Source organism: Mauremys mutica, chromosome 11, assembly GCF_020497125.1.
Source record: "Mauremys mutica isolate MM-2020 ecotype Southern chromosome 11, ASM2049712v1, whole genome shotgun sequence".
Taxonomy (NCBI): Eukaryota; Metazoa; Chordata; order Testudines; family Geoemydidae; genus Mauremys; species Mauremys mutica.
In genome coordinates, this window is record NC_059082.1 from 50,028,280 (window position 1) to 50,051,951 (window position 23,672).

The 23,672-nt window shown below is 45.7% G+C and overlaps 1 protein-coding gene across 9 annotated transcripts in view; it reads right to left on the reverse strand.

The window, feature by feature from the left end:
• Nucleotides 1-23,672, reverse strand: part of LOC123344354 (ankyrin repeat and fibronectin type-III domain-containing protein 1-like) — a 596,720-nt gene that overhangs the window by 402,878 nt on the left and 170,170 nt on the right. The gene's annotated exons all lie outside the window — the stretch shown is intronic.

Genomic DNA, 23,672 nt, shown 5'->3' on the forward strand with positions numbered 1-23,672 from the left:
TGAGTTGATGTCTCAGGGATGTGGGACACACACAGACACACTGGGGAGTGGGAAGGGAGCACAGAAGGATTCAGCGGGGGATGGGGAGACTGTAACCATAACTGGGAACTCCATACAGCCCCATCTCCCACGAGAGACCAAGAAGGGAGAAACTCAGAGGCCCATCTGTCAGGGAAAACAGGGACATACCACAAGCCGCACTATCCCCATAGAAATAGCATGGGGCATGCCTCCTGAAGACACCTGCTGCTCCTCCTTGCTATACCTTCTAGGGAGAAGATAGCGCAGGTCCCTGGGCCTTTCCCCACTCAAAGATAACTGCAGATAAAGGGGGCACTTGTTAGGGAGGGGAGGTTTGGGCAGGGATGGGTCCTCAGTGTGGTACGGCTGCTCAGCTGAACCCTCAACCATCTGACACCATCTAAATCGAGTCCTAACACGATCACCTAAATATCCCAGAATGCACTTGGAAACACCTTCCAAGTCTCCAGTCAGAGCCCCAGTTTCATGGAACTGTTGGCAATTCTAGTATTACAGACAGCCATCGTGGAGCTGCCAGATTAACAGCCCAGAGCTGGCATACACTTGACTTTGATACTCCAATAGAACTGTGTTTCCCTTCTTCTCCATGCCTGTTTCGTCTTGCTGCATCCTTCCTGCACTGGCTTCCTGAACAAAGGAAATAACCTCACAGAGCTGCTGGGATGAAGCAACAAGCTTTAGAGCACTCACAGTGCGGAGCACCTGGCAAACCTCTGCACTTGGCCACATCAGCGACTGCTCCTCACTTGGATGGGTCGTTTTCTGCCTCAGCCAGCGCTTTGTTTTTAAGTCGCAGTGACAGTAAAGTCTCTTTAAAAGCTAACAGATGAGCTGAACGAAGTGCAGGATTCCAGTTCACGACACTAATCGGTTTTAAAACTGCTCCTCCCAACTCTCTCTCCAGATTGGTGCAGCTTCCAACACACCAGGCCAGCTTCCTGCAGGACCAGTGCCAACCACAAGCAAACGGGGTCATTCCTGTTCTACTCCGGAGCTAGGCTAATTATTTAATTCATGTAGGACACTGACTAACAATGAGGAGACAATATTGGTACCAGGTGCTCAGTGCTGCACAAGGCACAATGGGCTCTGCCCTGAGGCGATTACAGGACAGATGCCGATGAGACAAGGTTCACTGGGAGAGCCTGCTCGGTGTACCAGGCGTTTGCTGCCCACTGCCGGAAGCCCCACTGCTTTGGCACACCCCATCCTAGGAAGATGCCCTGCTGGAAGGAAAGAGCAGCAAGAGTTGTTCCTCCTGCACCTACAGGGGCAGAGAGCCAGGAGAGGCCAATCAGAGCCAAGGCCAGATACAAATGGCTGGTTTTAATGGGAGAACTAGAGAATTAATCAAGATTTAACTACAAATCAGTCTATTACTCGGAGATATTATGTAGCAATTTTTTATTAAGTAACAAACTTTTGGCAGTGTTTGACTCCACGAGGGGTGGGGGAGGAAGGTGTCCTTAAATGTGTGCTGAGTAGTTTATTCTATCAATAATGGAAAGCAAGTATGCAAAATGTCAATTTAAAATGTTCAGTCGTCTCCAGCATCTCAGCTCGAGGGCCTAGATTTATGTTGGTATGCCTTGCTGGAGACATGGCCCAGTGGCTGAGGCACTGGACTAGGAGTCAGGATACCCAGGTTACTCTGTTCTCAATTCTGCAACTGACCTGTTGCATGACCTTAGCCATGTCATTTCACATCTCCAGTGCCTCCGTTTCTCCACCCACCTTTTATAGGTCTTGCCTTAAAAAAAAAGACTGCAAGCTCTTTGGGGCTGGGACCCTGTCTCCCTACGTCAATGCAGAAAGCCCAACCAGTGATTGCAGCTTGAGGAGACAGACCCGAGCTGGCTTTAACCTAGCTTGGTACTTTTGGTACTTTTGAAGCAGTGAAGCTGAGGAAAAGCACACTGCAGCACAGGCTAGCCCAACAATACTCATCCAGGGTGCCAGGTGGGTTCAGACAGCCCAGGCTGAAGCGCAAGCTGCCGCAGCATTACCACTCTGGTGCCCGCATTAGCTAGATTAAAGCTAGTTTGTGTTTATCTACTGAGCTGCAGTCGCACCCATAACTGCAGTACAGAGGGTATGTTTGTACAATGCCTACCACATGGGGGCCCAATCCTGGTTGAGACCTCTAGGCCCAAATGAAATGGAAATAATCAGCAATAATAAAATTCCAGGAGCACCAGTACCAACAACAACACTGCTACAACTGATTGCCCTGGGTTCCTTTCTCTATCAGAGGATTAGGCTCTTTCCAGAGGGATTATGGTCCTCAATTCAATCCAGGTTGGAGAGGGACATGCTGGACTTCCACTACTGAGGGATTCTAATCATGGCCAAGAACAGCGCAGCAGTCCCCAAACCTCAGCCATTATTTATCTTTTGGATACTGTGTGAGGCGAGAAGCTGCAGCAATAGCCCTTTCTGGTGTTTTTAAATAAACAACAATAAATCTACCCCAGGTGCAAGGAGTTCAACAACCTGACATTTTTTTTAAATATATTTTTATATATTAAAATATACATATTTTAATTCAACCCAAACCTCTTTAAACGTCTTTATAAGCATCCTTTAAAATGTGGTTTAGGAGGTAAAAAAGTTGATTAGAAAGATATAGTTTGGCTTACACAAGACTGGAATTTTAAAAAAAAAAAAAAACGATATTCAGCTTTGATTTAAAAAAATGTGTCAAGCTATAAAAATACCTTCCCCAAGCACCGTTATGAACTAGTAAATGATTTCCACCAGATGGTTTATAAAAAGTTTTGCTTCCTGCCATCTCCCCTTGATTGAAGTGCATTTCTCCAGCAGGGGCCATCTTCCTGATGCAGAACAGCAGCCAGGGGAAAACAAAATGCAACTCTGAACTGAAAAATTTAACTCTGCTAGAAAATTGAATTTCAGCTGGGAAGGTTTAGAAAAGCTTCTGTGACCCCGGGGGTAAAGCGCAGTATGTGTAATTTAAATCACAAGGTGGACTGGAGGGAAGTGGGAGGTCGGAGGAGGACCTTGGCAAAAAGTTATTTCAAATAGGAACATTTGGGGAGGGGAGTGACAGCTTCCTGCATTCTCCCCGCTGCTCCCTTTGCTCTGAGTTTGTTCATACAGCCACTGGCAACGGATGTTCTCCTAGTGTGAGCCTCATTACTGACAGTTACTAGTAACCCAGGCTCTGCTGTGGAATTTCTGTAAGGCGTGATGCTAAGGCAAGGTGCTCCCTGGGTAGACAGGTTGTGGAGCTCTCCCCATGCCAGCATGCAGGGAAGGGCATGGGCTTGCAGGAGAGCATGGCAGTGGTTGGTTTGGGTGGGGACTTAACATTGAAAAGGTCATAGAGCAGTTTGTAAACTAGGGGCTGGGAGAAAGCTGACAGGTGCAGAGGAGCACGTGGTTTGGACAGAGGCATCACCTAGGGGAGGATCTATTAATGGAGATTCTCTATGTCCTAGTAAAGAGGAGAGGATGGAAGATGATAAAATATGGGTAGGATCTGATGAGAAACAGTCAAATGAAAAAGAGTCTCATTCAATTACATCATGTAATGGCAGACAGCTATGAAGTGACAAGTTTTTAAAGTGCTTATATACAAATGCTAGAAGTCTAAATAATAAGATGGGTGAACTAGAGTGCCTCATATTAAATGAGGTTATTGATATAAAAGGCATCACAGACACTTGGTGGAATGAGGATAGTCAATTGGACACAGTAATTCCAGGGTACAAAATATATCAGAAGGACAGAACAGGTCATGCTGGTGGGGGAGTAGCACTATATGTGAAAGAAAGCATAGAATCAAATGAAGTAAAAATCTTAAATGAACCAAACTGTATCATAGAATCTCTATGGATTAAGTTCCATGCTCTAATAATAAGAATATAGCAGTAGGGATATATTACCGACCTCCTGACCAGGATGGTGATAGTGACTGTGAAGTGCTCTGGGAAATTAGAGAGGCTATAAAAATAAAAAACGCAATAATAATGGGAGATTTCAACTATCCCTGTATTGACTGGGTACATGTCACCTCAGGACAGGATGCAGAAATAAAGTTTCTTGATGCCTTAAATGACTGCTTCTTGCAGCAGCTAGGCCTGGAACCCACAAGAGGAGAGGCAATTCTTGATTTAGTCTTAAGTGCAGCATAGGATCTGCTCCATGAGGTGACTAGATCTGGACCTGCTTGGTAATAGTGACCATAATATAATTAAATTTAACATCCCTGTGGCAGGGAAAACACCACAGCAGCCCAACACTGTAGCATTTAATTTCAGAAAGGGGGACTACACAAAAATGAGGAACTTGGTTAAATAGAAATTAAAAGGTACAGTGCCAAAAGTGAAATCCCCACAAGCTCCATGGAAACTTTTAAAGATACCATAATTGAGGCTCAACTTAAATGTATACCTCAAATTTAAAAACAGTCAGAGAACCAAAAAAGTGCCATTGTGGTTAAACAACAAAGTAAAAGAAGCAGTGAGAAGCAAAAAGGCATCCTTTAAAAAGTGGAAGTTAAATCCTAGTGAGGAAAATAAAAAGGAGCATAAACTCTGGCAAATGAAGGAATAATATATATAATATATATAATTAGGAAGGAAGGCCAAAAAAGAATTTGAAGAACAGTTAGCCAAAGACTCAAAAAGTAATAGGAAAAAAAAATTAAGTACATCAGAAGCAGGAAGCCTGCTAAACAACCAGTGGGGCCACTGGACGATCCAAATGCTAAAGGAGCACTCAAGGACGATAAGGCCATTGCAAAGAAACAAAATGAATTCTTTGCATCGGTCTTCACAGCTGAGGATGTGAGGGAAATTCCCAAACCTGAGCCATTCTTTTTAGGTGACAAATCTGAGGAACTGTCACAGATTGAGGTGTCGTTAGAGGAGGTTTTGGAATAAATTGATAAACTAAACAGTAATAAGTCACCAGGACCAGATGGTATTCACCCAAGAGTTCTGAAGGAACTCAAATGTGAAATTACAGAACTACTAACTGTAGTCTGTAACCTATCATTTAAATCAGCTTCAGTACCAAATGACTGGAGAATAGCTAATGTGATGCCAATTTTTAAAAAGGGCTTCAGAGGTGAGCCTAGCAATTACAGGCCGGTAAGCCTGACTTCAGTACTGGGCACACTGGTTGACATTATAGTAAAGAACAGAATTGTCAGACACATAGATGAACATAATTTGTTGGGGAGAGTCAACATGGTTTTTGTAAAGGGAAATCATGCCTCACCAATTTACTCAAAATCTCTGAGGGGATCAACAAGCATGTGGACAAGGGGGATCCTGTAGATATAGTGTACTTAGATTTTCAGAAAGTCTTTGACAAGGTCCCTCACCAAAGGCTCTTAAGCAAAGTAAGGGAAGGTTCTCTCATGGCTTAAACTGGTTAAAAGATAGGAAACAAAGGGTAGGAATAAATGGTCAGTTTTCAGAATGGAGACAGGTAAATTGTGGTGTTCCCCAGGGATCTGTACTGGGATCAGTCCTATTCAACATATTCATAAATGAGCTGGAAAAAGGGGTAAACAGAGAGGTGGCAAAATTTGCAGATGATACAAAACTACTCAAGATAGTTATGTCCCAGGCAGACTGCAAAGATCTACAAAAGGATCTCACAAAATTTGGTGACTGGGCAACAAAATGGCAGATTAAAGTCAATGTTGATAAATGCAAAGTAATGCACACTGGACAACATAATCCCAACTATACATATAAATGATGGTGTCTAAATTAGCTGTTACCACTCAAAAAAGATCTTGGAGTCACTGTGGATAGTTCTCTGAAAACATCCACTCGATGTGCAGCAGCAGTCAAAAAAGCAAACCATTAAGAAAGAGAGAGATAATAAGACAGAAAATATCCTATTGCCTCTATATAAATCCATGGTATGCCCACATTTTGAATACTGCGTGCAGATGTGGTCGCCCCATCTTAAAAAACCATATATTGGAATTGGAAAAGGTTCAGAAAAGGGCAACAAAAATTATTAGGGATATGGAATTGCTTCCATATGAGGAGCAATTAATAAGACTTTTAAACTTGGAAAAGAGACAACTAGGGGGGGATATGATAGAGGTCTATAAAATCATGACTGGTGTGGAGAAAGTAAATAAGGAAGTGTTATTTACTCCTTCGCATAACACAAGAACTAGGGGTCACCAAATGAAATTAATAGGCAGCAGGTTTAAAACAAACAAAAGGAAGTATTTCGTCATACAATGCACAATCAACCCGTGGAACTCCTTGCCAGAGGATGTTGTGAAGGCCAAGACAATAACAGGATTCAAAAAAGAACTAGATAAGTTCATGGAGAATAGGTCCATTAATGGCTATTAGCCAGGATGGGCACGATGGTGTCCCTAGCCTGTTTGCCAGAAGCTGGGAATGGGTGATGGGTGATGGATCACTTGATGATTACCTGTTCTGTTCATTCCCTCTGGGGTACCTGGCATTGGCCACTGTCAGAAGACAGGATACTGAGCTAGATGGACCTTTGGTCTGACCCAGTATGGCCGTTCTTATGTTCTTATGGGGAGGATGCTATGGGATGTGAAAGGAACGTGCAGGATGTTTAGCACAATGGTGTGGTGGCTACTACTGCTTTAGTGCTCTAAATCACATGGGAAACCTCAAACCCAGCACAGACCAGTCTGACTTTAACCCACCCACCAAAACTCTGTTCCAAACCACCTCTTTGCCAATGAACAAACTGCACCTGACATCAAACACCTCACCTTCTTTCACTTCAGCAACAGATCCTGTCTAAATGCCAAAACCATTTGTAACAGACAAATGTAAGGACCAACAAAATAGCAGCAGCTTCCCAGCATAAGTGGGACTGATCACCAGGCATAAGCACAGCACTCGGGGATAACATGCATATGATGCTGAACTCAGTGGACGTAACTTTTTGGAAGAATTTAACAAAAAGTAAAAGCAAGTTAACCCTGGGAAGGGCAGAAGCCTGTCCCATGCACCCGAGCACTCTACTTTCATTTCAGCTACTGGGATATGTCCCAAGATCACCTAACTGCTGCTGGAGCATTGAGGAACATTGGGGAGCCAGTAAGCAGTACTCCTCCCTCCAAATTAAGGCCCCACAGTGGGGCTAGTGGCACCTATGCTACTGGAGACAGGTCAGATGCAGAAGTAGGTTCTAGCCTTAATCCTTGCACTTGTAGAGCAATTTAATCTTCAAAGCACTTTATAAACAAACACTTACAAGCATCACAACACCCCTGTGAGGGAGGTCTGTGTCAACACCTGAGCCATTTACAGATGGGGAAACTGAAGCAGCCATGTTAAGTGACTTGTCTGAGGCCACAGAATCAGTGTCAGAATGGAATTAGAGCTGAGGAGTCCCTCACTCCCAGACATGCGCTCTCACCATAGACTGCAGTTCTTTTGGTCCTGATCACTTCTAGCCATTCTATATCCCATGGTACTTTTCAAAGAGATAGAGGATTAGCTCTGGTGTCCTGCCCAAATTCCAATCAGGGTAACTGCTTTCCTGCCTCTATAAATATTCTGAAGTTTCAATCACAGATATGATTTTTCATTTGCACAGCAGCATTGCTGTGCTCTGTTAAACATCTGCTAACATGGCTGCATTTCAGTATCAGAGGGAAGCAATGCATACTATGTATGTGGTGTGCATATTACAGCCAGGTTTTCACAAGCACTCAGCAATCATTTAGGCACCCAAATGAAGAGAACAATGGGAGCTGCTGGAGGTTGAGCTCTTGTGAAAGTCTGGCTCCAGTTTGGGAAGTCTGGATAATGTTATGGGATCCTTGGTAAGAAAGCTGCTATATGACATCAGTGCAAGCTATACTACAGTCTGCCTCCTTCCCATTCAGAAACACCCTGTCATCATTTGGACTCCACAGGACACCCTCAGCTAGGAAAAGAAAAATGTCTTCCAGGCCCAGATCATTCTCTGCTGTTGCTCTAATACTCTCACACCTGCCAACTGGTTTGTATTGCTGAGCCAGATGCACACCTCTTCCAATTTCAGCATCATGCAGTGACCTGTCTGGCAATGATATTGTCCAGCACTACCTGAGGCAATGTGTTTGACAGAACAGTGGGATTAGTTTGTTTCCACCAGAAGCAGGTGGACATGCTGGGAGAAGAATGAATTGGGTGAGAGACAGGTGCATCCAGCAGAACATGGGAATCTCCTGCCTGAACAGGAAGGCTGTTAAGCACAGAGCTATAAACACTATTAAGTAGCTGAGGAAAGGATTAATACACAGAACTCAGAACCAAGCTTCCTGGATTTTAATCTCAGCTCTGCCACTGAGACACTATGCGACCCACAGTAACATCACTTCATCCCACTGTGCCTCAGTTTCTCCATCTGTAACAATGACAAATATACTGATGTACCTCACAGGTGGGGTTGAGAGTCTAATGTTAGTGAAAGCATAACCCAATAGCGAGTGAGTGTTGCAGGTGCCTATCTGCACCAATCCACAGAGGATGTGAGCTGCTACAGACCTTTAGCTCAAGCTGTAGCAGCTCTTGCTTTTCACTCTGAAGGTCTCAGGTTCAACTCCTGATGTGTCAGCCAAAGTGGCAGTCATCACATAAACATTTTCATACTCTTGGATGAAATGTGCTATTAGTGCAATGTTTTGTTATCAGATGCAGTTCCAGAACGCTGAACACTAGCCTGGCCTCACGTGCCAGTCCTAACACAGGAGCTTCACGCCTCACAAAGGCATCACCTAACTCGTGGAACATCACCTAGCTCATCCTCCTATCTCACGCAAGAGTATATTCAAAATTGATCCATCCCTCAGATTTCATGGATGACCTCTGCCATTCTAACTCTTTAAAACAATACTTCACTAGTGACAAGGAGGAGACCAAAAAGTCTGGATTTGTCCACATTGTCACCTGATCTCTGTGCTCTCAGCTTTCCTGCTCCTCAACCTCTCATGCCAGGAACAGCACCATTGACTGACAGGAGCCCAGGGCACAGAGAAACATGCTGAGATACAGTAGGAAATCTGAGCAACATGTCCTGACACTTGTTGAAAAATACCTTCTCCTTCCGATTCACTAATTCTCAACCTATCTGACAAAAAGAAATCTTCATTGCTCTAATCTCTGGGCGGTCAGGAATCAGGACCAAGCAGGTACTTCTTAATCTCACCTTGCTCTCCAGACCATCAGTTAGACTCCTCACTGCTTTGCAGTCTTCATTCTCCCTTAGGAAAGCACCATAGCCATCAATCATCATTTCCCTCCACTTCTCCCCCTCCTTCTTTCAGTCTTGAACCAAAGTTGTTAGGGCTTATCCATGGGAACCACAGTCCCCAACTGCAAATTGCATGGAACTTTTGGCGGGCATCCACTACATTCTTGCTGAATAAATATGATGTGCTTTGGTAAATCAAACGCATCCATGCCAATAATGTGAAAGCAAAAACAGAGAGACCTGGTTTCCCACATATTTGATACTCAGAACATGCAGTGGACGGTGTCAAGTTCAGGCTATCAGTCTCCGCTCTGAGGCTCTGATATCCAAGAACCCACCCACCAGACTCCCCTACCTTTAAAGGAATGAAAATATGAAGCATACAGGTCTCCAACTGGCCTGGGCTAGGTGGAAATTTTTTTCCAATCATTGGGTTTTCTCCACTGGACGGACCCAAGAACAAACTGCATCTCTGATGGGGAAGCTCCGGAAACAAGTGCAAGGCCAACAGATGGCCATCTTGAACCCAGGAAAGATACAGTTAGCTTCTGTGGTTAAATCTTCTTGATGGTAATCAAGTCTGAAGGCAGAGGTGGGACAGGAGCCATAGGAAGGGAGCGGAATAGTTTGGAAACCTGACCATCTAACACAGTGGAGTTCCAGAGTTTAGAACCTCACTAAGGCCCCAATCCTGCAAGCAGAACCATACAGGCAGATCCCTGTGCCTGCATGGAGCCCCGCTGGCTTTAATGAGACTCACACCACAGGAGTCTAACCCCCATAGTCCTCTCTGCAGGATCAGGGCCTAAATCCATACCATTGGGTCAGGGACGGCTCTAGCTTTTTTGCTGCCCCAAGCACGGCATTCAGGCAGCCTTCGGCGGCTTGCCTGCGGGAGGTCCCCGGTCCCGTGGATTTGGCGGCTTGCCTGCAGGAGGTCCGCCGGTCCTGCAGCTTCGGTGTACCCACCGCCGAATCCGCAGGACCGGCAGACCTCCCACAAACAAGCTGCCGAAGGCTGCCTGACTGCCGCCCTCACAGGGACCAGCAGGGCGCCCCCCCGCGGCTTACCACTCCAGGCACGCGCTTGGAGCGCTGGTGCCTGGAGCCGCCGCTGCATTGGGTGTCCATTACTCAGAGATGTACACATCCCTAACTGAGGCTCAGAATCAACACTGCTAATTAATCCCGGGCCTGGGTCCTCCATCCTACTAATAACCAAGATCAGCAAATGAATATATCCAGAGTGCAATGCCAACAGCCCTATTGCGGGCTTTCCCAACTCCTGGACCAGATAGGATGGTCTCATTCCAGGAAGAGAGAAGGAAGGTGTCTGTGTTGCTTCTCCAGGCTAGCTGATCACAGAAGCAACATGAATTGATGCCAGCCTGTTTACATGAGGAAGTCGGCCCTGGCAATATTCTGAGGCTCAGAGAAGCATGGTTTTAGTATGTGTTTCTATATAAAGTACTTTATCTGCAGGAAATGTTTCCCCAAAGTCAGACAGACAGAGCTAGATTCAGGGCTAGGAGTGGGATTGCTGATACATCAAGAATGCACCAGTTATTAAAAACCAGTTACAGTATTAAGGGAGACCATGGAACATTGTTTAATATTTAGAGTAATTCCCATGTTGCCGCAGGCACTTGCCCAAGTGAGAAGGCACAACCCCTTCCCCCAGGACAAATAAAGCATAAGATAAAAACAAAACAGTATGAACTTCTCCAAATATTATTCTCCAGAAAAATATTTAATAATGTATAATAGTATCACAAATTTACAGCTGGGGAAACTAAAAACACAGTGAAGTTAAGTGTCCTGCTCATGAGCACAAAGCAAGTGGTGTTAGCCACAGGACTGCAAGTCAGATCTTGTGCTTCCTAGTTCCACAATTCAATCATTAGACTGCAACACTTCTTGCAACAGATAAATTGTGGATTGGCTCCCAAACTTCAACCAATCACTCAGTTCTCTGTTTGCCCCTGAAAGCTTCAAAGACAAACTTAAAGGAAACATAAGTAAGTCTGAAGAGAAGTATTGTGGCTGGAATTTAAAAGGGTTGGCTAATTTAAAACAGATATGTTAGTAATGTCATTCATGATATTTACTTAGCACCTTTTCTCTAAAGATGCTAACACACTCATGCCCTATGTAGTGATTACACACACACACAAACATATACACAGCGCACATCCAGCAGAAGTGCATTCCCTTAGCACAATGCCAGATCACTGGATCACTAATGACTCAGAGGAAAGACTATCACTAAGGGCTTGTCTACACTACCCACTGGATTGGCGGGCAGCGATCGATCCAGCGGGGGGTCGGTCTATCGCATCTAGTATAGACACGATAAATCGACTGCTGAGCTTTCTCCCGTCGACTCCGGTACTCCACCAGAGCAAGGAGCGCAAGCGGAGTCAATGGGAGAGCTTCAGCTGTCGACTTACTACACTGAAGACACTACGGTAAGTAGATCTAAATATGTCGACTTCAGCTACGCTATTCATGTAGCTGAAGTTGCGTATCTTAGATCCACCCCGCAAGGTAGTGTAGACAAGACCTAACTCCCTCAAAATCACTTTTTGCTGCAGCTGCTGTGTTTTACTTGGAGAGATCACCATTTATGAGCATTAGCAGCATTTCCAATTCTCATTGTTATCATGAGTCTCATGACATTTGAGAGCCCCAGCAAAATCCCAGCCACTGCTGCTTTCCTTATTTAAAAAAAATAATAATAATAAAGTTTCTATTCCTTGTGGATATGGATAAAGCTTCAAAACACGAACACTAAAGGCTCAAAAACTATAAGGTAAATAAACTCCCCACCCCTCCAAATTTACTTAAAACAACTCATAATTTGGGGGGGCCTAAAAAAAAAAATCAAGATTTTTGAATGCTTGGGATTAGCAATACTGTAGCAGTCACAGAGGAGCCAGCTAAGATTGTAGAAAAGAATTTGATCTTCTGCTTCAAGGCAAAAGCTGACTTTTTGTAGCGAGCTCAGGCAGGGTTTGTTTGTTTATTTTTAACCTTCATAGACAGCACAGCACTTCTAGACACGTGCACATGGGGATTTTTTGTCTGCCTCTGAAGCATCAGATACTGGTCACTGCCAGAGATGGGGACCACAGATGGACAGTGATCAGAGCTGTTGTGACAGACTTTATGTTCCCTGTGTTTTACAGGGACCTACTATGAGAATTGCTTTTAATGAAAGTAACTGATACACCTACAGGTTGAAAGTGGTGCCCTTTGTGCAAGTGGGAATCCCTGTCACAGCAGCAAATGGCAGGCACTTGTCTCTACTCTCCTGAGCAGGCTGGGGGTTAATGCATTTTATTTGTTTTATAACCAAAAAAGAAAGAACAAACGAACAATTCAAAAATACTAAAGGCTAAGCTCAGCCCATGCAGCAAATTCAATCTTTTATCAGACTTCATCTTCCCTGACACTAAACCTTATCAGCTGAACACAGAGGTAGCACAGGAGCCCTTGAACCACGTCTGTCCACTCCAAGGTTTGTCAATTACATAGGTCTTTTAACAACATTCATTGAAACCCAAACAGGACAGTGCTGATGAAGTCCCATACCTGTCAGCAGTTCAGATCTGTCTCGTGGCAGTAGCAACCAAAGATTTTCACCAACAGATACAGGATGGCTTTTTGTTAGTCTCTAAGGTGCCACAAGTACTCCTGTTCTTTTTATAGGATGGCTTGTGAGCAGTGAGGTAGTGTCCTGGGTCCGCTTCTTATTGGGCACATTATCACATCACAAAAGCCGGCATTACCTTGCAAATTTGCTGGCAGCCTTAGAAGAGGGAGCCAAAGAGGATTATGCCTGGAGGTGGTATCTCTAGGTCTTGGCTAGCTCTAATCCTGTCTCTATTGTACCAGACTCTGGCCCCGATTCCCAATTAACCTTAAGGCCTCCCTGCAGACCCTTTACACTAGCAGGGGTTCTCTCGACAAGTCTCCCTGCTGAAGGGTTCTCCTTGGATGGTGCAGAACTAGCATAAAGGCTGTCTGCTGGCCCTGCTTTCAGCCCCCAGCCAAAGGGGTGTGTCAGGGGCCACAATACGCTGCACTATGGCTATGGGAAGCACTGTAAATTACAGCAGACTTGAGGCTGCTCTAACTTACACAGTGGGCCAGGCAGGCCACTAGCTGCCCCAGAATACATGAAGCATAAAAGGTGATTTAAAGCACAATCAGAGGGACTGAGAATTGGAACCCTAGTTCTTCAGGGCTCACAATCCAGCCCCTTCTGCTGTCACTTACATATTTCGTAAGGGAAGAAACAATCGCAAAGTTTTGTAGAATTCTATTAGCCATATGAACGATACTCCATCAAGAGAAATCATGCCAGATTTCTACAGTAAGAGAATAAGAGCAGGCACACACCTCACACCTATTTCATTCAAGAAAACAAACTATTGTAATTTTTAAAAGCTAACATGTTTGCTTGCTTTGTAGCCTTCCACTAGCAAGCACTAAAGAAACTAATCAATGTGCCAAATGAAAGCCATTTTTTTTGCAACTGTCCTCTCAATGTATTTATCGTTCTTCTTCCACAGATGCTGCATATGGATTTGCTCTTCTTCCTCCTCCTCAATGCAGCTTAATGATGAGAGATGCAATTAAATTAATCCCAGTATCAGTCTCCTTCCGGGAAAAAACACTGCCCCACACAAAAAGCCAATGCCAAAGCAAACAGATTCACTCTTCTCAAATGGCACAGGAAAGTAGTTTTAATTTAACGCCCTTAATTTAGGGAGAAGAGGATGACTTAATAGCATCTGAGGACACCTTCCAAAGGCAGGGGAGCCAGGTCAATAGCATCTCATTTGTCAGGGAGATGGTGTCCCAGAATGATCAGAGAGATGTGCAAGGGAGGAAAGAAACATCTATGGAAGCAGGCGAACAAGGAAGAAGGAATGGAGGCCCAGCAAGCAAGAGATCCCAGTAGTGGCTGCAGGCATCAGCACTATAGACTGCCAGGATGTGGAAATTTGAGCCAGAGAGAGGTGGTGTCCATCCAGTTCTGCACAGAGAGGCTGCAGTACAACTGGATTGTAGCAACAATCTGAAACTTCATCTGGCACCATGTGGCAAGGTGTAAAGGTGCTCCAGAATATAAGGGGTTCCTGGAAAGGGGAAGCTACAATGAGAGAAGAGGGCTTTCCCTCCTTCCAGCTGGCAGAAGCGGGAAAGGACTTGGGTGATTATTGCCCAGCAGTTTGAGTTATGTGTTGTTGTTCGAGTTTGTATTTTTGGAAAGAGAGCAAGCCCTGAAGAAAGGGATGCGAACAGTTCTGCCTCTAAGTGCATAGACTATGGACTGTACCGTGTCTCCTGGACAACACAGCAAACCATCTGAAGGAGTTGCCCTCAGAAGCTTCACAGAAGACAGGGCTATTTCCCCAAGGGGAAAAAAACCCCACTACCACCTACCCACTCTTCTATCCAGAAATCCCCCTCCCTGTCTCTGTAAAACTTTGACATTTAGGGGAGTATCCTCCAACCAGAACCCCTAACAAAGAGGTTAGTATTGACATCCCAACTCTGGAATTGCTTCTTTCTCTCTCTGCATACAAGACAATGGTGTGTGAGGACAGCATCTCCCATGCATACCCACCCACCCAGCTGTGACTCAGTGACTAAGCAGTGGGTGAGTTAAGAATCAAACATGCTTTCTAGCAACTGTGACTCATGAGCCAAGATTTCCTGCTGAAACAGAAGCAAATTTTCTCCAGTCACATTACGTGTCAAATTTCCCTTAATACCAATATTGCTTTCCCTCTCTCCTACTACCTGCAGCCTTTTCCACATTATTATCATTCTGCATTCTGAAGGGGAAAAAATTAACTACAACTCTCCCCGTTCCTTCTTTGACAAGGTTACTGGCCTAGTGGATGAGGGGAATCAGTGGATGTGATAGATCTTGCTTTTAGTTAGGCTTTTGACACAGTGCCACATGACATTTTCATAAGCAAACTAGGGATATATGCTCTAGATGAAATTACTATAAAACAGGTGCAAAACCGGTTGAAAGAGTAGTTATCAATGGTTCACTGTCAAACTGGGGAGACACAGCTAGTAGGTCCTGCAGGGGTCAGTCTGGCTCTGGTACTATTGAATATTTTCATTAAGGACTTGGATAATGGAGTGGAGAATATGCTTATAACATTTGTGGATGGCACCAAGCTGGGATGGGTTGCAAGTGCTTTGGAGGCCAAAATAAGAATTCAAAATAACACTGACAAATTAGAGAATTGGTCTGAAATCCACAAGATGAAATTCAATAAAAACAAGCTTAAAGTACTCCATTTAGGAAGGAAAAAATCAAATGTACAACTACAAAATGGGGAATAACTAGCTAGGTGGTAGCACTGCAGAAAAGGATTTGGGAGTGATAATGGGTCACAAATTAAATATAAGTCTACAGTATGATGCAGTTGCAAAAAAGGCTAATATCATTCTGGGTGTATTAACAAGGAGTTTTGTATGTAAGACACAAGAGATAATTATCCCACTCTATTCAGCTCTGGTGAGGCCTCAGCTGGAGTACTATTCTGGGCACCACACTTTAGGAAAGATGTGCACAAACTGCAGAGTCCAGAGAAAGAGCAACAAAACTGATAAAAGGTTTAGCAAACCTGACCTGTGAGGAAAAGTTAAGAAACTGGGCACATTTAGCCTTGAGAAAAGAAAACAGAGGAAATCTGATAACATCTTCAAATCTGTTAAGGGCATTATAAATAGGACAGTGATCAATTGTTCTCCATGTCCGCTGGAGATAGAGCAATAAGTAATGGGCTTAATCTGCAGCCAGGGAGATTTTGATTAATTACACCTCTACCTCGATATAACGCTGCCCTCGGGAGCCAAAAAATCTTACCGCGTTATAGGTGAAACTGCGTTATATCGAACTTGATTTGATCTGCCGGAGTGTGCAGCCCCGCCCCCCCGGAGCGCTGCTTTACCACATTATATCCAAATTTGTGTTATATCGGGTGGCATTATACCGGGGTAGAGGTGTATTAGCAAAAACTTTTTAACTAGAAGGGTAGTTAAGCTCTGGAATAGGCGTCCAAGAGGTTGTGGAATCCCCATCACTGGAGGTTTTTAAGAACAGGACAAACAGCTGTCTAGAATGGTTTTGGTCCTGTCTGGGCTGGACTAGATGACTTGAGGTCCCTTCCATCCCTACATTCCTATATTAATATGATTTAAGATAAGTGAAGGGAACTTAATGTTAACCATAACAATTACAAATGGGCCGTACCCACAACACTTGGACTTAGACCGCAAACTCCCCAAAACTGGAGCAGGGAATTCAAATATGGAGTTTTGGGAATAGCATGAAGTTCAGATCTAGGCACCCAATGTTTTAGGGCATGTGGGCCTGGATCTTGTTTGTGCCCACTTCTATAGTAGGTACTTAACTTGGAATATTGTTGTTCCTACAGCACCAAAAGTATGGTGGGCTCTGAGATCATGTACTACTGGGGATACTTGTAATAGGATGCCTGGACTGCCTAATTTATGCCACGTCTCTCTGCTAGCACGTTAATAGGTCAACACGATCACAGAAAATTACAGCAGGGAAAAGGCCTGTTAGATCATAATAGCCATATCCCTGGGGACAGGCACAGCAGGACTGTGCCCTAAAGTACGTGCTATACTCGGACACTTATACACATGTACGGTAATTATACCATCAGAGTATAGTCGTTTGCTTGGCTGGTCTTTCTTGGATACAGAGCCAAGCATTTGGCACAGAACTTCACTGGCTGGGCCCACTTCTCTTCCCTCATCAGTGTTCCAAGTGTGTAACTCAATTACTTTCTTAAGTGTTTGGCTAATCTAGATGAAAGATAGCATTCATTAGCATAATCACCAACCTGCACCTAGAGAACAGCCTGGCATACGCTCTGCAAGTTTACCTGTGCCAAGTACGATTCTAGCCAACAGCACTCCAATCTTATGCATCTCTAGAATAGGTTTCCTCATTGACCCAAACCATGTGAAAGCTGAGACTACCAAAGAAAGCACTAACATCACCTGACTCATCTCAAATGGTGACTTAAATCCAAATTTACACACAGATTTCCAAAGATGAAAAGCCAGTTGCATTACCCATTCTTCTAACCTAGTGCTCCTTGGGAGGATTCACTAGAGTCAGGGATTCCACATATTGGTGTCTGATACAGGAGTCTTAAGTTCAGCATCTGTAAGATTTGTCAGCTATGGGCAGGTGAAGCACAGGCCTAAAGTGAGTTTGAAAGGATACGTTCCTTTGGAAGATGGCATTCTCTAGTTCATCCCTTCTCTAAATTTCTTCCTGCTGGATTGAAACTATTGAGTGACGCAAAACAACAAGAGAAAACAGCCAGCAAGGAAAAAAGCCTCAGAGCTAAAAGCTTCTTCTGGTTTAATATGCAAAGCTCAAGCAGCTCAATCAAGAAACCAAAGCTAAATGTCATTTTCTCCCTTGGCACCATCACTCTGCTTCTAAAATAGAACAGGTTATGTCTAGTGGTTTGTCAAATTCCCAGGGCTCTGGAGATTGAGTGTCTGTAGAGACTGACAAAGAGGGAGCATGGGTGGCTTTTCACCTTGTACCTCACCACCAGCACCCAACTAATTAACAAATAACTGCTGTGAGACAATCACTTTGCCTCAGCCAAAAGAAGGGATGTGCTCTGTAAGTTTCAGTACAGTGCCAAAGCCAACGTACAGAAGAAGAGGGGCACCTGCACACAGCAGTATGTAGAGAGAAGGAAAGGGTGTGTGTGTGTATATATATATATACACACACACACACCCCTCTACCCAGATATAAGGTGACCCGATATAACATGAATTTGGATATAACGGGGTAAAGCAGTGCTCGGGTGGGGGGAGGGGGGGGGCCTGCGCCTTCCGGCGGATCAAAGCAAGTTCAATATAATGCAGTTTCACCTATAATGTGGTAAGATTTTTTGGCTCCTGAGGACAGCATTATATTGGGGTAGAGGTGTATATGAAGATAGACCTATCTCATAGAACTGGAAGGGACCCTGAAAGGTCACTGAGTCCAGCCCCCTGCCTTCACTAGCAGGACCAAGTACTGATTTTGCCCCAGATAGCTAAGTGGCCCCCTCAAGGACTGAACTCACAATCCTGGGTTTAGCAGGCCAATGCTCAAACCACTGAGCTATCCTTCCCCCCGAAAGGGCTACAGAGAAGAACATGTTACCCCTATGTCTGCAGCCATACTTCTGTTTTTGAAGCAATAAGCCTCACCCAGCAGAATGCAAGTCGTGCAGTGAGAACTACAGTAACCTAGCTGCATGTCAGGCCATAGCCCTATTCCTCATCCAGCCGCAATCAGAAATGCCAAACCAGGGGCTTAGCCATCTCCAGGTTTCACTTTGGTAAATCTAAAAATAGGCATAACGGAGGTACCTAAATAACAACAGTCTGTTTTCCAAAGATGTTGGACATCTGCTGTCCTCATTAACTTCAATGGGATTCCTGGCTGCTCAGCTCTCTGAAAAACAGACCATTTGTAATTAGGTGCCTACATGTGGAGTTAAGATCCTCACTGAAGACCTCCACGCTTGAAAACCTTGGTCAATGTAGGAATCAGCCTGGTGTATTTATGTACAGCAATAGGAAAGTGCTACTGACACTGAGATTCTGATGTGTTACACTCGGCCCATGAATGATAAGAACCATTTCTGCTGCACCTCATGAGGTGAGGTGACTGGGTGCGTGCTTGCCATATGGTACCTCCTGAATGAATCATGCATAAAAGCATCTGAGACTATTATCATGAGGTGTGTAATGTATTTATGCCGGTCACTTCATTATTTAGAGACTATCTAAGATGTAAAAGCAGCAAAGAATCCTGTGGCACCTTATAGACTAACAGACGTTTTGCAGCATGAGCTTTCGTGGGTGAATACCCACTTCTTCAGATGCAAGTGGTGGAAATTTCCTGGGGCAGGTATATATAAGCAAGCAAGAAGCAAGCTAGAGATAACGAGGTTAGATCAATCAGGGAGGATGAGGCCCTGTTCTAGCAGTTGAAGTGTGAAAACCAAGGGAGGAGAAACTGGTTCTGTAATTGGCAAGCCATTCACAGTCTTTGTTTAGTCCTGAGCTGATGGTGTCAAATTTGCAGATGAACTGGAGCTCAGCAGTTTCTCTTTGAAGTCTGGTCCTAAAGTTTTTTTGCTGTAGGATGGCCACCTTAAGATCTGCTATTGTGTGGCCAGGGAGGTTGAAGTGTTCTCCTACAGGTTTTTGTATATTGCCATTCCTAATGTCTGATTTGTGTCCATTTATCCTTAGAGACTGTCCAGTTTGGCCGATGTACATAGCAGAGGGGCATTGCTGGCATATGATGGCATATATTACATTGGTGGAAGTGCAGGTGAATGAACCGGTGATGTTGTGGCTGATCTGGTTTGGTCCTGTGATGGTGTTGCTGGTGTAGATATGTGGGCAGAGTTGGCATCGAGGTTTGTTGCATGGATTGGTTCCTGAGCTAGAGTTACTATGGTGCGGTGTGCAGTTGCTGGTGAGAATATGCTTCAGGTTGGCAGGTTGTCTGTGGGCGAGGACTGGTCTGCCACCCAAGGCCTGTGAAAGTGTGGGATCATTGTCCAGGATGGGTTGTAGATCCCACGATTTCAACAGCTTCCACCCCTCCATCAACCTCAGCCTGGACCAATCTACACGGGAGGTCCACTTCCTAGACACCACGGTGCAAATAAGTGATGGTCATATCAACACCACCCTATACCGAAAACCTACCGACCGCTATGCCTACCTTCATGCCTCCAGCTTCCATCCCGGACACACCACAAGATCCATTGTCTACAGCCAAGCACTGAGGTACAACCGTATCTGCTCTAACCCCGCAGACAGAGACCAACACCTAGAAAATCTCCACCAAGCATTCTCAAGACTACAGTACCCACACGAGGAAATAAGGAAACAGATCAACAGAGCCAGACGTGTACCCAGAAGCCTCCTACTGGAAGACAAACCCAAGAAAGAAACCAACAGGACTCCACTGGCCATCACATACAGTCCCCAGCTAAAACCCCTACAACGCATCATCAGGGATCTACAACCCATCCTGGACAATGATCCCACACTTTCACAGGCCTTGGGTGGCAGACCAGTCCTCGCCCACAGACAACCTGCCAACCTGAAGCATATTCTCACCAGCAACTGCACACCGCACCATAGTAACTCTAGCTCAGGAACCAATCCATGCAACAAACCTCGATGCCAACTCTGCCCACATATCTACACCAGCAACACCATCACAGGACCTAACCAGATCAGCCACAACATCACCGGTTCATTCACCTGCACTTCCACCAATGTAATATATGCCATCATATGCCAGCAATGCCCCTCTGCTATGTACATCGGCCAAACTGGACAGTCTCTAAGGAAAAGGATAAATGGACACAAATCAGACACTAGGAATGGCAATATACAAAAACCTGTAGGAGAACACTTCAACCTCCCTGGCCACACAATAGCAGATCTTAAGGTGGCCATCCTACAGCAAAAAAACTTTAGGACCAGACTTCAAAGAGAAACTGCTGAGCTCCAGTTCATCTGCAAATTTGACACCATCAGCTCAGGACTAAACAAAGACTGTGAATGGCTTGCCAATTACAGAACCAGTTTCTCCTCCCTTGGTTTTCACACTTCAACTGCTAGAACAGGGCCTCATCCTCCCTGATTGATCTAACCTCGTTATCTCTAGCTTGCTTCTTGCTTGCTTATATATACCTGCCCCAGGAAATTTCCACCACTTGCATCTGAAGAAGTGGGTATTCACCCACGAAAGCTCATGCTGCAAAACGTCTGTTAGTCTATAAGGTGCCACAGGATTCTTTGCTGCTTTTACAGAACCAGACTAACACGGCTACCCCTCTGATACTATCTAAAATGTGAAGCTGAGGGCCTGACCCTCTCTTAGTTATTGTCCTTTGTACAAGGGCTGAGGGTAAAGCCCAAAGTCTTGGACAAATTCCCACTCAAGTAATTATCGCCTCTCTCTCATAATACGTGTCATTTGTTGCATACTCCCAATACACGTAGCAGAGGAGAGGCAATCGCTGCCTTGTGCAGCTTAAACTCTGTTGTGAGGCTCAGTGAGGGTTTCAAGGACATTATAAATTTTAAGTTACTATGTTAATATCAGTCACTACATGAATAATAATTTGGGTTCAAGGGTCTGAATTTGCTCACAATGCGCCACAAAACAAGAAATCCTTTAAAATATTTTTAAAGCTCACATCTAATGTAAAGGAGGAGGGGAAAACAGTCAAACATTTAAAACTCAAGTCATTCTTCGTTTTACAAGCTTTCTTATTCCCTCTCTCTTTGTATAGGAACACTGAAAGGGAAAACAACCTCTGTCTTGAAAGTCTCTTACATCAAATGTTTCTGGGAAAAACAGCCACTCGGGGGGAGCTCTGCAGCTCAGTTGTTAAAGTCTGATCCTGTTTCTTTAAGAGAAATACACATCAAGGGGAAGAGAAAAAGATGGGAAAATAAAGCTTCTGTCTCCAATCCTTGCACCTTCAGTTTCCGGGATGGAGGATCGCAGGCACAACACATGACACACAGCCCATTTAGCCACTACTGTACCCCAGCTTTACTTGCCTTCTTCTGGAAATCTTTTGCTAGCTTGCACCTATTTTCCTCTTGCAAGTATGATGAAGACATAGCTTTTAGGTTGCCCAGCTGATCCCAGCAAAATTACATTTGTCCTGACTGGTTAAAGTGGATTCAGATTCGACACCAGGCCCAAAGGGAGGTAGCGAAGGCAGAGGTGGACTGAGGACAGAGTGGAAATGGACACACAAGGAGGAACAGCTGGATCTGAGGTTCACGTCTCAGCAGTTGCTCAGGACGTAGCCACAGGTGTGGTAAGACCATCTAGTTCCCTCTCCTCATCTGGTCAGAACTTCTTTCAGCATCAGGAAAACAGAGGCCCAATGGTGTGATGGGCCCCACTGTGCGGTAGTGATGATCAGGACAGGGATACCAAAGCTGGTTGAGGTGGCGATGGATGCTGCTGCTGCACACTCCTCAGAAAGACCAGCCCAAATTTTCCAGAGTGACTAGTAATTTTGGGCAACTCCATTTTTGTGTACTGTAACGCAGGGGTCCCCAACCTTTTGAGGACCAGGGACCGGCAGAGGGAGCGCTCGTCCCGCGGCTCAGCTGGACTGCCCGCAGGCGTGCCTGCGGGAGGTCCACCGGCTCCGGTTGAGCTGCCGCAGGCATGACTGTGGACGGTTCGCTGGTCGCGCGGCTCAGCTGGACCGCCCGCAGGCACGCCTGCGGCAGCTCAACCGGAGCCGGTGGACCTCCCGCAGGCGTGCCTGCGGGCGGTCCAGCTGAGCCGCGCGACCAGCGAACCGTCCGCAGTCATGCCAGCGGGAGGTCCACCGGAGCCCCGGGAGCAGCGGACCTCCCGCAGGCATGACTGCGGAGGGAGCGCTCGTCCCGCGGCTCGGGTAGACCTCCCGCAGGCACGCCTGCGGGAGGTCCACTGGGTCGGTTCGCGGCCCGGTTTGTAAGAGGCCGCGGCCCGGTACCGGGCCGCGGGTTGGGGACCCCTGCTGTAACGGGTCCAACTCACCCCTGCGGCGCCTCCTGCTGGTGACTCTGGGGAATTAGCTTTTTCCAGCCCTGGAGCGCCCTCTGCAGGCCGGTGATCCCCCTGTTTAGTACTGGCCCCCATGTCCCTCCCAGGACCCCGGTGCCCTTTCACATGGGGTGCTGCCCCTTAGCAGTAACCCCTTTTTCTCTGGGTCTCCCCTCCTCAGGGAACCCTCACCCTACTATCCCCACTTCGCCTCAGTAGTGGCTACTGCCCAGTCTCTATCTAGCCCCCGTTCGCTGGGGCAGACTGCAGTAGCCAGCACTCATCATCAGCAAAGGGGGTTTGCACCTGCTGCCTTGGCCTACCCCTAGGTTGCCCCCTGCAACCCTCAGTACCTTTTGCCCTGTGCTAGGCCGCAGCCTGGGGTTTTCTAGGCTGGAGCTTCCCCAGCTCCTCAGCCTTTCCCCAGCCCTGCTTCACCCTAGGTACCTTGTCTCAGCTCCTAAGCAGCCAGGCCCATCTCTCTCTATAGCCAGAGAGAGACTGACTGGGCTCCTGGCTCATAGCCTTTTATAGGGGCCAGCTGTGGCCTGATTGGGGAGTGGCACAGCTGCGGCTACTTCCCCAATCAGCCCAGCTTTGAGAGCAGCAGCTCTCAAGCCCTGCCAAGCCGCTTTTAAACCCCTTAAAACCAGGAGCAGGGATCCACCCTGCTACAGGTACCCAACCTGAGAATGCTTGTAAGGCTCCTAATTTTCAGAAGGCAAGT